This window comes from Bubalus kerabau, chromosome 15, assembly GCF_029407905.1.
Source record: "Bubalus kerabau isolate K-KA32 ecotype Philippines breed swamp buffalo chromosome 15, PCC_UOA_SB_1v2, whole genome shotgun sequence".
Lineage (NCBI taxonomy): Eukaryota > Metazoa > Chordata > Mammalia > Artiodactyla > Bovidae > Bubalus > Bubalus kerabau.
In genome coordinates, this window is record NC_073638.1 from 68,673,821 (window position 1) to 68,689,573 (window position 15,753).

The 15,753-nt window shown below is 38.4% G+C and overlaps 1 long non-coding RNA gene across 1 annotated transcript in view; it reads left to right on the plus strand.

Moving 5' to 3' along the window:
- The window catches only part of LOC129629329 (uncharacterized), a 334,237-nt gene that overhangs the window by 150,480 nt on the left and 168,004 nt on the right, over positions 1-15,753 (plus strand). The window lies entirely within an intron of this gene.

Here is a 15,753-nt window from a genome sequence, read left to right on the forward strand (position 1 = left end):
TATCTTTTATCACGAATCTGATAACCCTTGGCTATCTGTGCATCATTAATAATTGGGAAGTAAAAGAACTGTTTACTTGATCTTAGACTTTTCCTATGTGAAACAGAATCAGCCATTTCTAGAAGGATACCTCATTACTTTTAGTAGGAAATTTGGGAAGCTATATTAGAAGTAAAACCTGGTTACTAGAGAAGTATTCTTTGTTCATGGAATGTCATTGTTTCTAGGTCACTGCTGCGGAGAAGTTTAGAAAATATTGTGGAGTTCAGATATTTTGTTATGCCAGAAAGGACGAATGCTTTCAATAAATAAGCGATCAACTTAAAAAGGCAGGGCTCAGCTTGAAGAAACTCACAATGGCCAAATGCTGACTCTCAGAGTGCCACGAAGAAAAACGATTGTAGATTAGAGAGGCATATTAAATAAATGAAAACTCAAGAGTCTATAATAACAACAACAAAAAGAGTAATCCAGAAGAATTATAGTCCCCATTATTTATGGTGGCTCATAAACCAAACACTCATTTTCAGAATTGGTTATTAATAGAAAAGAGTTACGATATACTATCTTAACTTCATGAAAGAATGAGATTTCTCAGTAGCCAATTAATCCTGGTTGATAACTAGTGAAGAATGCCAATGTAAATGAATTGAAGACATGATACAATGGGGAGCTCATCATTTTCAAATATTGATTCAGGTATGAAATAACAATTGGTTCTTAAAACACAAGGTAGAATATTAATAGAGAATTCTGCAGTCCTTAAATTGTCAAATTTTATAATGGCAATTAATATTTCATATAGAAATGAATATGCTAACAACAGAAAAATGTGCTAATATTACTGAACACCAATTATACAGCAGATATTACTAGTTGCTTTAATTATGTTTGCTCATTTAATCTTCTTAACAATACCATGATGTAGTAGCAATATGGTTTAAAAGGGGAAAAATAAAGATCATGATAGTTCAATAACCTGGCAAGAACCACTTATTAGGAAGTGACAGAGTTAAAATTAAAACACTAGTCATGCCTATTACTTTCTCTGTTCTATAAGCCTCAAAAGTAGGTTATATAACACTTACATTTTTTGCTTGCATTTGTCAATATAGGTATAGGTCTAAACTAGCACCAGGTAACGTTGGTATTGGGCTTCCCAGGTGGCACTGGTGGTAAGGAGGAGACATAAGAGACAAGGGTTCAATCCCTGGTTGGGAAGATCCCTGGAAAAGGGCATGACCACCCACTCCAGTATTCTTGCCTGGAGAACCCTATGGACAAAGAAGCCTGGAGGTCTACAGTCCATAGAGTTGCAAAGCATCAGACATGACTAAAGCGACTTAGCATGCATGCACGCTATATTGGTATTACAGAACAGTATGACAGATTTTCTATGATATCTGGAAAAGATTTTAATTTTTAAAAGATGATGTTTTAAGACAGTTTGGACTCAGCCTCATTTGTGACCTGGGGCACAAAGCCAGGTAGTTTATTTTGTTGAAGATAACATGTACATTGGTTAACACGTTTTCCTCTTTATACAAATATTTAAAACAAACCACAACCTGTACATCAAACTTTACAATTTAAAAGTAGTTCTGAATAATTTTCATTGAGAAAGTGATTGAAAATTGAATGACGTGTTTGTTTTATGCCTTTGTGCATTGGTATCTGAGGTGTAAGTTATAGTATTTCCTTATCCAGCACTGCATGTATTAAATTATTTGCTTGATAGAAAAACTTATCTATGTATATTTTTGTTACTGTTCAACTTTACTTCCCTCAGCTTAAACTTATAAGATGTTATTTCTAACAGTTTTTTCAGATAAACTGAGCTATTTTGTAATGGTATGTCCAATAAGTTAATATCTAAACTATGTAAAGAATTTATACAATTCAATAGCAAAAAATCAAGCAAACCCAGAGGACCTGGATACCATTTTTCCAAAGGAGACGTACAGATGGCCAACAGGCACAAAAATGATGTTCAATATCACTAATCATCAGAGAAAGGCAAATAGAAGCCATAATGTGATATTGCCTCACAACTGGCAGAATGGCTATTGTCAAAAAAGCAAGAGATGACAAGTGCTAGAGAGAATGTAGAGAAGAAGGAACCCATGCACACTGTTGGTGGGAATGTAAATTGGTGTGAGCACTCTGGGAAACAGTAGGGAGGCTCCTCAAATCACTGAAACTAGAACCACCATATTATAATTCAGCAAATCCTCTCCTGGATATTCAAAGAAAATGAAAACACTAACTCAAAAAAAATACATGCACCGGATGTTCATAGATACACTGTTTATAACAGGCAATATGTGGAAGCAACCTAAGTGTCCATCAACGGATGAATGGATGAAGAAAATGTGGCATATACATAAATAATGGAATACTGCTGCTGCTGCTGCTAAATCGCTTCAGTCGTGTCCGACTCTGTGTGACCCTGTAGACGGCAGCCCACCAGGCTCCCCCGTCCCTGGGATTCTCTAGGCAAGAACACTGGAGTGGGTTGCCATTTCCTTCTCCAATGTATGAAAATGAAAAGTGAAAGTGAAGTCTCTCAGTCATGTCTGACTCTTCGCAACACCATGGACTGCAGCCTACCAGGCTCCTCCGTCCATGGGATTCTCCAGGCATGACTACCGGAGTGGGGTGCCTTTGCCTTCTCTGAATGGAATACTACCCATCCGTTAAAGAGAATGAATGTTTGCCATTTGAAACAACATGGATGTACCTAGAGGGTATTGTATTTAGTAAAATAAATCAGATTGTGAAAGACAAATGTATGTTTCACTTATGTGTGGAATCTAGAAAATAAAACCAAGAACAAATACAGCAAAACAGAAATAAACTTAAGAGAAATAGAGAATGTACTAGAAGTTACCAGAGGGTAGTGGAGTACGGAAGGAGCAAAATAGGTGAAGGCTATTAAGAGACACAAACTACTAAGTATAAAATAAATAAGTCACAAGAATGTGATGTGCAGCATAGTGAATATAGTCAGTATTTTATGATAACTTTGTATGGCATGTAATCTATAAAAACATCAAATTCTTATGTTGTTCACCTGAGACTAATATAGTAGTGTAAGTCAGCTGTGAAAGTGAAAGTCATGTCTGGCTCTTTGAGACCCCATGAACTATATAGTCCATGGAATTCTTCTCCAGGCCAGAATACTGGAGTGGGTAGCCTTTCCCTTCTCCGGGGGATCTTCCCAATCCAGGGATCAAACCCAGGTCTCCCGCATTGCAGGCGAATTCTTTACCAGCTGAGCCACATGGGAAGCCACAAGGGAAGTCAGCTTTACTTCCATTAAAAAAAAAAAATTCTCAGACTAGAATGTTGGTGTCTACCTTTCCCCAGTTTGGGGTCCTCAAGTTTATAAGCCCTGTAGTTCTCTTATTTGACATTGCCAAAGAGTTGACATACTGAGTGAGAAAGATCAAACATATATACTACTAATAATGTTATTACACAGCAATTGTTCTTTCCTCAGGCAAAATGGGAATACCTTTCCATAAATACAGTTCTCTCCACCTTAACTACATTGTCAACCTGCTTCCAATTGATCATCCTCTATCACCTCTTACTTCCTGTTCTACACAGTAGAAGGAATATGACAGTGGGGACCAGTTCTATATTGGACGGAGAATATTGTATGTATAACGATTCATCTATCTTATCATAAGCTAATTTTTGTCTTTGTTACTGGTATCTATACTACATTCCTTAGAAGTTTACTATCAAAATGCTTACCATTCTGATATAAAATTGATGAAACCAAAAGTTATAGTATTAGTAGCAGAATTTGAAAAAATACTTTTGCTTTTCTTTATGCTTTAAGAAAATAAATGGTTATAAAAGTTAAGAGGCAGCATGGGCTTGCCATTTTGCTATGCCAGATGCTTATCTAACCTCGTGGGTTCATTGAAGAAACAGATAACCATTGTGGTGTGTGTGCACGGAGCCTGTGTTCTACAGATCACCCTTTTGTGTGTCTGCCTCTTGTCCATGGCATGGCATGTAGTCTTCTAGAATCTGGCACACAGCTTCCTCTCCAGCAGTGCATGTGTGCTAGGTCACTTCAGTCATGTCTGACTCCTTGTAACCCCATGGACTCTAGCCCGCCAGGCTCCTCCGTCCATGGGTTTCTCCAGGCAAGAACACTGGAGTGGGTTGACATTTCCTCCCCCAAGGGATCTTCCTGACCCAGGGATCCAACCTGCGTCTCCTGTGTCTCCTGCATCGCAGGCTGATTCTTTACCACTGAGCCACCAGGGAAGCCCTCCCACCCCCCACCCCCTACTCCAGCAGATCTTATATTAAATCTGGGTACAAGTACTAAATGAGTACTAAATCAAGTACTGGTTTCAAGTAGCTGGATGAACCCTGACAGTTTCTTTCACTTCTCTGGGCCTTACTGCTCACAGTTAATAAAAGAGAATATCTGGCAGCACTGAAATAATCAAGTGAAGTAACATGTACAAAATATTCTGTAAAACATTAGTACCCCTCCTGTGATTAAAGATGACTAGAATTATAGATTAAAAAATAACTCTATTATTATTCTTCCTGGGAGTCTTTGGTCTACCATGGGATACCAGTCCTAATGATTCACATTTTACCTTTTTTCAGGATAAAAGTCTCCTCTCTTTTATCAAAAGTGAGTCTATTTCTTTCTTTTTTTTTTAAATACTGCTTGACTCCTTTCCTCCATCCCCCAAATCTTAGAAGGTATGAAAGTATCTCAGGTTTAAAAGCAGAAGGAAGGAAAACATGTGAACATTTCTTTCATGCAATCACGTGTATTGTATTTTCTTCCAAAACTAAATGAATTCCTAATAGCCCGATGTCTGGATTAATATAAAGAACAGTGACTTTGTAAGCACCTGCTAGGCAGCTCTATAATGAATAGCAGTCTTCACAATCAGATTCAGAGACAAATAAAACTGGACGACAGAATTTTGCCTCTTCAAAGTTACTTAACCCACGGGAAGTCTTTTATATGACAGTCTACAGCTGTTGACGCCTCCCTCTGAGGGAGCCTTCCCTGGTTTAGGCTAGATCTACCTGCCAGGGAATCTCTCTCACCACTGGTTGCTTCTCTCCTGCTGCAATAATTGTCTTCCAAGCTGGGCCCCACATACATATATCCCAGCTGGAAGAGGAAACTATGAGAGAGAAGGAAATACTAGATTGTTGGTTCTGATTTTTCCATGAATTTCTTAAACTGTAGTGCCCAAATATATATGGATGTCAGAGCTGTGTTTAATTAATTTGCTATTCAGTTGGGGCCTGTAGAGAGTAAATAGTTCAGAGGCTTTGGAAAACAAGCAGAAAACGTCTTCAGGGGTCCCTGGCATGCTGTGGTTTATGACAGGAAAATGGGTGAGAATCAGGGCCCAATTAAGGGAAATTCAGCTGCTGGTCCAAAGGTGCTGAGGTTCACTGAGTTAACATCCCAGTCTCCTTTATTGAATTTAAGGGACAAGATGGCTGGACTCCTGAGCAAGACACAGGAAGGGCAGTGTCTCTTTAAAAACTGCAGAAAATTTCCACACTAACAGGAGCAGGCTCTCTCAGTGTTGAAAGGGGCTGAGATACAAAGTCATAAAGGCAGGCGGGGGCTGTCTTTCTTGCAGAAAGTCTGATTCCACAGACACATTGGTAAGAGCTTGTTTGCTTGTGTTCTCGGAGTCTGGAAAAGTAATTCAGTACAGCTTTAACTGTGACCTTTGATTATCTCCCTAATCCTTGCTTACTCAAGACGAGTAATAAAACTGCCCTTTGCAGAATCCCTATCTCCAGAAGAAACCTTAGATGCCAGCTTCAAAGGTGAGGAAGAATCAGACTGTGAGAGAATTTAATGATTTATTTTCACCCTCAAGTGGAGAGAAAAACCTTCAGAAGAAAAATGAGAATGAAAATGAAATTTTGAAGGCAGCAGTCTGCTAATTAATTTTCAAAATGTCCTGAAAGCATCAAAATAAATAACGACCAACAAAACTAAGCAGGAAGCCATGTATGAGATGCAACATGGGACACATATTAGAATATGCTTTTATTTATATTTCATATGAAAGAGTGTAGGGAATGGTGGAAAACACAGCCTACATGTTTTTGAGAATATGTTTTATATACATCATGTCAGGGCTGGTGGCTCAGATGGCAAAAAATCTGTCTGCAGTGTGGGAGACCTGGGTTCGATCCCTGAGTTGGGATGATCTCCCAGAGAAGGAACAGGCAACCCACTCCAGTATTCTTGCTTGGAGAATCCCATGGACAGCAGAGCCTGGCAGGCTATAGGCTACAGTCCATGGGGCCGCAGAGTCAAACATGACTGAGCAACTAAACACACTAACAGCATGTCATTTAATCTATCCTGAAACTGATTAGCTGATTTGTTTTCCTCTTTTCACTGATGAAACGTGTGTTGTAGAACAGCAAAAGACTTTGTGTAAGGACTTATTGGTAAGAAGTGAAAGAGCCCAAATATGAACATCATGCTGCATATAAGCAAAAGGGTAGAAAAGAATGGCCATGTAAACTGCTGCATCTCAGCTTACACCATGGAGGGACCTAGGCCATAGTACTCATTTTCCAAGAGAATTGTAAAGAGCTGGGCTTCAGCTCAGATAGTGAGATCTCAAGAAATTCAATCTTTGATATTTGGCAAAACTAATACAATTATGTAAAGTCTAAAAATAAAATAAAATTAAAAAAAAAAAAAAGAAAAGTTAAAAAAAAAAAAAGAAATTCAATCTTTGATTCAAACATAGGGCTACAACTAGTGCCTAGGTTTGCTGCTGCTGCTGCTAAGTCGCTTCAGTCATGCCCGACTCTGTGCAACCCCATAGACAGCAGCCCACCAGGCTCCCACGTCCCTGGGATTCTCCAGGCCAGAACACTGGAGTGGGCTGCCATTTCCTCCTCCAATGCATGGAAGTGAAAAGTGAAAGTGAATTTGCTCAGTCGTGTCCGACTCGTAGCAATCCCATGGACTGCAGCCTATCAGGCTCCTCCGTGCATGGGATTTTCCAGGCAAGAGTACTGGAGTGGGGTGCCATTGCCTTCTCTGAGTGCCTAGGTTTAGTGTAGTTCAAAGTCAGAGGGCCAGTAGCTTTCCAGACCCATGTTATTGATAGGGGTGGCTAAGAGAACTCTCCTTGCAGTGCAGGGTTTGAATCCTACTCTGAATAGCTGTATGACTAAGCAAATTACTAACATTCCTGTGTTCTCCAGGCTTTTTAGAAGGATTACATGAGTTAATATATGAGAAGAGCTTCCATTAGTCCTGTTTTCTATTACCAGTGCTTTCATAGGAGGAACTCCGAAGTGTATAGAAAATAAGAAATGTGATACCAAGACCTAGATAATGTGGCCAGTGGAAGTCAATGGAAACATCCAGTTAGATGCTGCCGCAATTATGCAGAGTATGAGAAAGCCCTTGGTTTGTAGGGTGTGTTTTCTTTTTTAATCTTTATTTTGTTCTGAAATATTGTGGTTTTGGCAGAAAGCCAAGAGTAACTAAAGAGCCTCTTGCTGAAAGTGAAAGAGGAGAGTCAAAAAGTTGGCTTAAATGCAACATTCAGAAAACGAAGATCATGGCATCCGGTCCCATCATTTCATGGAAAATAGATGGGGAAACAATGGAAATAATGAAAGACTTTATTTGGGGGGGCTCAAAATCACTGCAGATGGTGACTGCAGCCATGAAATTAAAAGACCCTTGCTCCTTGGAAGAAAAGTTATGATCAACCTAGACAGCATATTAAAAAGCAGAGACATTGCTTTGCCAACAGAGGTCCATCTAGTCAAAGCTATGGCTTTTCCAGTAGTTATGTATGAATGTGAGAGTTGGACTATAAAGAAAGCTGAGTGCCAAAGAATTGATGCTTTTGAACTGTGGTGTTGGAGAAACTCTTGAGAGTCCCTTGGACTGCAAGGAGATCCAACCAGTCCATCCTAAAGGAAGTCAGTCCTGAATATTCACTGGAAGGACTGATGTTGAAGCTGAAACTCCAATACTTTGGCCACCTGATGCAAAGAACTGACTTATTGGAAAAGACCCTAATGCTGGGTAAGATTGAAGGCAGGAGGAAAAGGGGATGACAAAGGATGAGGTGGTTGGATGGCATCATCAACTCGATGGACATGAATTTGAGCAAGCTCCAGGAGTTGGTGATGGACAGGGTAGCCTGGTGTGCTGCAGTCCATGGGGTCACAGAGTTGGACACAACTGAGCAACTGAACTGAACTGATTGTGCATTTATTATAATGAAATACACATTAATATTAATTTGAAATGATTTTTGTCAGATAATGTGGACACAGGTTGGCAGAAAGTGAAGGTGGGATGAATTGAGAGAATTCAGTTGTATTCAATGAATTGTATATATTGACATATATACACTACCATGTGTAAGATAAATAGCTAGTGGGAAGGTGCTGTATAGCGCACGGATCTCAGCTTGATGATCTGTGATAATCTAGATGGATGGGGTGGGCATGGGGGGAGAGCAGTCCACGAGGGAGGGGATATATGTTTAGATATGCCTGATTCATTTTGTTGTACAGCAAAAACTAACACAACACTGTAAAGCAATTGTAAGTGTGTTTTCTCACCGCTGGCATCCATATGACAGACATTCTGCATTCTGCAGAAAGACTCACAGTGATTACCCCAGCTCTTGGCCACCGGTGCTTGCATAGCTGGAGAGTGGACAGTGCTGCTGTGCCTCCAGGTGCAAGAGCTTGCTGCCTGCACCTGAGAGGAGCAAGAGACCGGCCGGGCTGGTGGTGACCCTAAAGCACCAGAACATACTGATGTTTTATCTGGTTGAATCAAAAGGCTCTTGGGGCTCTCTCATCAAGAGTTGAATTTATTTCCATTGGTCACATTTTCAGGGATTATTTGATTGCCAGAGAAATATTAACTTCGATCAATTTGTAGTAAAAGGAGAAATGTTAGAAAGGATACAATTCTCACAGAACCTTCAGCCTAGGAGTATACTGGGGACGCACAGAGGCCTGAACGAAAGCACTGGAAACTTCTGAGGAGCTCATATATTTTCATCCCAGAGGACATAATTGTCTTCTCTGAAAACCTGCTCTATTCTTATTTTACTTCTCTTTTTCTTTATAGAGTGGATGTTATACATTCATAGTCTGGCCATAGTAAGAGCCCCAGCCCCAATTTTACTTGAGATTATTGTTCAGGAAGCCGATGGACATGAATTGATTCTAATTCTAGCTTTCTGGGTAGAAGAAGAATAAGTCTGATTGGCTAAGGCTTCATCATTTCTACATTTTATCCAATCATCAAGGAGCAGGATTTTTTTTTTTTTCTTATAAAGACACAGAAATAGATTCTCTGAGAAGAGAGTGTGAGATGCGAAGGAAATCGTCATTAGAGAAAATCGTTGTCATTATAATGCTGGTTATATTGAGAAGTTCTGGTCAATAAAGTGTTTTGATTAAGAAGGTGCTGGATAAACAGTAGTCTTAAAATGGGAACCAGGCAGTCTGAGTACTGGCCTGGCTTTGCCTTTTTCTCTTTGTATCTCCCTGTTCTTTCTCTCTAGGTCTTGTTGCATTGACTGAAAGAATGCAGCTTTCTTAAAAATAGATTGTTTTAGATTTCCAGAAAATAGAGAGTTGAACTGAAATCTCTTGTCTTTAAAACACTGAGTTAAAATTGCCTTTTCTTGGCTCTGAGCCCTTGGAGGACAAGTCTATATCTCTTTCAAGGTTATGTCACTGTTTGCTAGGACATGTAAGACACAAAAATCATGAACAAATGATTTAGTGTAAGATGTTCGCTAACCAGAAGTCTTTTGTGGGCTACTGTTAGAACCAAAGACTACCTTCATTTTTTATTTTATTTTTTTTCTGGATTGATTAGTCGATGGAGGTTTGGAGCCACCCTGGTGGCTCAGACAGTAAAGAATCTGCTGGCAATGCAGGAGACCAGGGTATCATCCCTGGGTCAGGAGAATCCTTTGGAGAAGGGAATGGCTACCCACTTCACTATTCTTGCCTGGAAAACCCCATGGGCAGAGGAGCCTGGTGGGCTACAATCCATGTACAAAGAGACACATACAATTGAACGAGTTTCACATTTCTTTTACTTTAGAGTCTTAGCAATTAGTTTTGATATTTACTCTTTTGTGGATGGGTTGTTGTTACCTGACTGGTTCTGCCAGAGGACTTTTAGTAGAAGTGGCTATGGCAACTTCAGGTAGAGATTATTAAGAGTGGCTGTATCTGCAGTATGATTTTTTCCCCCTATCTTTTTGATCCTGAAAGCTGTGTGCCCCAGATGGTAAAGTTACAGGATGGTGGGAGACAGCTGATCTGACTGAAGTTTGTGAGCTTGAAAAAGTTATTTAGGGGTTTCTCTGCTATTGCAACATAACCTGTCTTAACACAATAACTGAGCAAATATTTCACACAAAGGGGATCTTTTGATTTCGGTTTTGAGAAATGGATAGAATTTTACTGAGGAAAGAATCATAATTGTCCTAAGGAGAAGAGTAGCTGGAAAGAAATGGAAGAATGAAGTACCTTATCTGGTCAAAGAATAACAGTTTGGATATTTGGAAAACATCTCATCTACCGAGTAGAGAATGGCTTTGTGAAATTTTGGAAGGCTACACAGAATATAACTCTAAGCTGAATTTGCACATTTTTCTTAAGTATTTCTTCAAAATATATGATTATGGTTATCACTATGAATTATAATTTCTGACCATTAAACTTAATGATCACTTTAATAAACAGACTCACTCATAATTCTCCAGTGAGAATTAGATATAGTGTTGAACAATCCTATTGTCAAACAAGTTTATAAGGTAAAAGGGCCAGAAAGGTAGTCATACCTACATCATGAGATAGCCCCTCCCTCAGATAGTAGATGATAATGTGACAGGATGATGGCATGGGATCAATTAGTGTTGACAGGATCAGCATTTTATTTTACTTTTATTTATTTATTTGGCTGGATCAGGTCTTAGTTACACTATGCAGGATCTTCCATCTTCTTTCTTGCATGTGATCTAGTTCCCTGATTGGAGATCGCACCTGGGGTCCAGCATTAAGAGCATGGAGTCTTAGCCACTGGACCTCCAGGAAAGTCCCAGGATAAGAGTTTTAAAAGATAAAGAATTTTAGGGATGCATATGCTAAGTGATCAATACTAGTGAAATGCTTTCACTAAAGCATTTAGTGAAATGCTTTCAATTTTTTATTATGTTAAACATAATAAGTATGCATGTTTAATAATTTTATAAGTCATAAGTTTAATTTTCCCATGATGTGTAACATTTTCCATCCATGTAACTGCCAACACATCTTTAGATTAACCAGGTCTTTGGCTTTGTTCTTTAATTCTCCTTAGTCTGGTTATCTCTAGGCATGTGAACTTTTGTCTGTTTACTAAGGTAAAATAACTTTCAGAAAACAATGTGAATCATGGTTAAATTTAATTCTTCATTTGTGAGAAGAGAATATAAATGTGTTCCAGATGATGTAAATCCAGAAAAGTGAGATGCCAAGTGTTCTTGTGATGAGTTTAGTCAAAGGGATAAGTTAATTCAGCATCAGTCACTGTTACCCTTTTAACTATTAATAGTATGTATACTTATTTAAATAACATATGGCATTCTTTAAATTCCTTGTTTTGTGCATTAAGAAATAATTGCTTTCCAATGTTCATCAAAAACTCTACTCTGTAATGTTCTTAAACTAAACTATTACGAAGTGCAATTAACCAGATGCCCATCAACAGTTTTGTTGTTCAGTTGCTCAGTCATGTCTCATTCTTTGCAGCCCCATGGACTGTAGCACAGTAGGCTGAATAAATTGTAGCATGTCCACATGTAGAATTCTATACAGCAGTTAAGAATCAATGGATGAATCTCATTAATATGTTGAGTGAAAGAAAGCAGACTCAAATAAGTGTGTTCTATATAATTCATCCTAATAAATTACACAACCAGGACTAATGGATAATTTGGAAGTCAGAAAAATGGTTTCCCTTGGTTGGAATATTATCAGTAGAAATTTGTACAAAAAATGTGGTGCTCTCTGCTAGCATTAACTGTTCTTAATATCATTGCTGGTTGCATGCATTTGTTCAATTTATGAAAAGAACTGAATAGCGCACTTATGGTAAAAAATTTTCATAAAAAACAATTTTTTAAAAGCATATAGAATGTTTAAAAGTGCTTATTGGTAATTTAGGAGTGTAAGAAAATAAGTATGAATTCTCTTGTGAAAAATATGGCTTTACTTTGAATTTACACTGAACAAGGTGAGAGAGTCCATTCTCATTCATTAGATTCTAGAGGAAAAGAAGTTTGTAGACAAACTCAATGGTAAAAGTTGTTTATTTAGAAAGAAATTAAAATAGAGCAACATTTATCCAGAGAAGTGAGACAACTCAGTGGTCCATTTCACATTGATTAAGTAGGAATGGAATTACAGACACTTGCCTAAAAGATAGAGTGTGCAGTTAAATAAAGGTGACTGATTAGGAAATGTGCTATCAACCTTGACAAACATGAAAGTTGTAGTTAGTTCTAAGTTGGGGTTATAGTGTACTAATTAAAATAGAGATTAATTATTTTTGGCATGTCAAGTAGGAAATTTAGTAGTAACAGTTGGGAGTATATAGTTCCCTTTCATAATACTAATTATGCTATATTTTGTTTATTATTCACCATCTGTTTTACTTAAAATGAATCTACTTCAACTGAACTAAACTGAACTTCAACTTAAGCCTTCTTTATTTGGCTTTTTCTCTTTGATGTCCAGTACAGGTGATAGTATGCTTAAAAATTGTTATTGCACTAGAATAGTAGTTACCAGGGCATGGGTTAATGGGGAGATGTTGGTCAAAGACTGTAAATTTCCAGTTATAAAATGAATAAGTTCTGGGAATCTATTGCACAATATGGTGATTATAGTTAATAACACTGTATTATATACTTGAACGTTGCTAACAAAGTAGATTTTAAATCTCACCACAAAAAGGAAATGGTAAGTATGTGATGTGATGGAGGTGTTAACACTATGGTGGGGCTAACACTGTGGTGGTAATTCTTTTGCAATGTATGAATGTATCAAATTAGCAGATTTACAACTTAGCGTATACAATATTATATGTCAATTATATCTAAACAAAGCTGAAATAATTGTCACAATAAATAGGCACCACATGTTATGGGGGTAAACAAAGTTAGTTAAAAGCAAGATACCTAAAATACATAACCACTAATAACAATTCAGTTCAGTTCAGTTCAATTCAGTTGCTCAGTTGTGTCTGACTCTTTGCAACCCTATGAATTGCTGCACGCCAGGCCTCCCTGTCCATCACCAACTCCTGGAGTTCACCCAAACTCATGTCCATCAAGTTGGTGATACCATCCAGCCATCTCATCCTCTGTCGAGCGTCTTTTAATTTCATGGCTGCAGTCACCATCTGCAGTGATTTTGGAGCCCCCCAAAATAAAGCCTGACACTGTTTCCACTGTTTTCCCATCTATTTCTCATGAAGTGATGGGACCAGATGCCATGATCTTAGTTTTCTGAATGTTGACCTGCATTAGATACCTGCAATAAATAACCAGTAATAAACATTGACTGGCAAGGCTATGAATGTCAAATAATCTAATTATTATATGTGTGCATCTGGATAGAGCTCAGATATACATGTATAATATGCACAGCTGATCTGAATACAGTAATTAGGTGACCATCAATCTAACAAAGCAGAAACTTCAGTGACCACAAATGACAAAGAACACAGACTTTAGAAAATGAATTTAGGATGGTATTGACAAAACAAACCACCACCACTACCACAAACAGCAATAAAGATACCCTTGGTGGAGGGCAATTGAAATTTAAAGCAACTGAGATGAAAAATTTACTAGCAAGCATCTACATTGTATTTCAACTGGTAAAGAAAGAATCAACTTGAAAATAGGTCAGTTGAGGTTATCTAGCCTGAGAAACATAAAAAATGAAGAAACATGAAAGCGTACATCCTAAGTCGCTTCAGTCGTGTCCGGCTCTTTGCAACCCCATGGACTGTAGCCCACCAGGCTCCTCTGTCCATGGGATTCTCCAGGCAAGAATACTGCAGTGGGTTGCCATGCCCTTCTCCAGGAGAAACATGAATAAATAGAACCTCATAAAGTGAATGTCATTCAGTCCTGTCTGACTCTTTGTGACCCCATGGACTATATAGTCCATGGAATTTTCTAGCCCAGAATATTGGAGTGGGTAGTTGTTCTCTTCTCCAGGGAGTCTTCTCAACCCCAGGATTGAAACCAGGTCTCCCACATAGCAGCTGAGCCATAAAAGAAGCCCAAGAATATTGTAGTGGGTAGCTTATCCCTTCTCCAGTGGATTTTCTGACCCAGGAATCAAACTGGTGTCTCCTTCACTGCAGGTGGATTCTTTACTAACTGAGCTATCACAGATGCCCATAGAACCTCAAAGATCTCTGTATTTACAAGATCAAGTGTACCAAGATCAAGTGTACCAGGTTATACATAATGGGAGTCTTTGAAATACAGGAGAGAGGATATGGGGGGTGGGGGGGTGCGATACATGAATGTGAAGAAAGTATGGATGAAAACTTGACAAAATTGATGAAAGATGTCAATTAACATATTCAAGAAACTCAACAAATTCTGATATAAACTCTGTATCATACCTAGCACATCATAATCACACTTTTACAAGCAAATACCAGAAAGTATCGAAAGCAGCAAAGGAGAGTAATCATGAAGAAGGCATCTTTAATAAGACCAACAGGTGATTTCTCATTAGAAAGCATGGAGTCCCAAAAGATGACATATTGAAGAGCTTAAAGAAAAATACCGTCACCAAAATTATATACAGGAAAACTGTCACTCAGAAATGAAGAAGTTAAGACATTTGCCAGTAAACAAAACCTGAGACCTGCCCTAAAAAATACTAATGGACTTGCTCTATGAAAAATACTAATGAAAGTCCTTCTCTGTGAAGTGAAAAGATGCTAGACAGTTAGTTACTAGAAACAATGTAAAGAAATAAAAAGAGAGCAGTAAACTACGTAGGTAAATATTTTAAAAACCACATAAAAATACTTTTTGTAATTATTTTCCTCTTTGATTTTACATACAACTGTAAAAGCAACGATTATAAAACTATTTGCTGGCTTAATAACATAGGAAGATGTAATTTATGTGACATCAATAGCACAAGGGAGGAAAAGGGAGCTATATAATAGCAGATTTTTCTGTACAACTAAATTTGTCAATCAGATCAGATCAGAACAAATCAGTCACTCAGTTGTGTCCGACTCTTTGCGACCCCATGAGTTGCAGCACACCAGGTATCCCAGTCCATCACCATCTTGAAGAGTTCACTCAAACTCACATCTATCGAGTCAGTGATGCCATCCTCTGTCATCCCTTTTTCCTCCTGCCCCCAATCCCTCCCAGAATTAGGATCTTTTCCAATGAGTCAACTCTTCGCATGAGGTGGCCAAAGTATTGGAGTTTCAGCTTTAGCATCAATCCTTCCAAAGAACACCCAGGACCGATCTCCTTTAGAATGGACTGGTTGGATCTCCTTGCAGTCCAAGGGACTCTCAAGAGTCTTCTCCAACACCACAGTTCAAAAGCATGAATTCTTCAGCACTCAGCTTTCTTCACAGTCCAACTCTTACATCCATACATGACCACTGGAAAA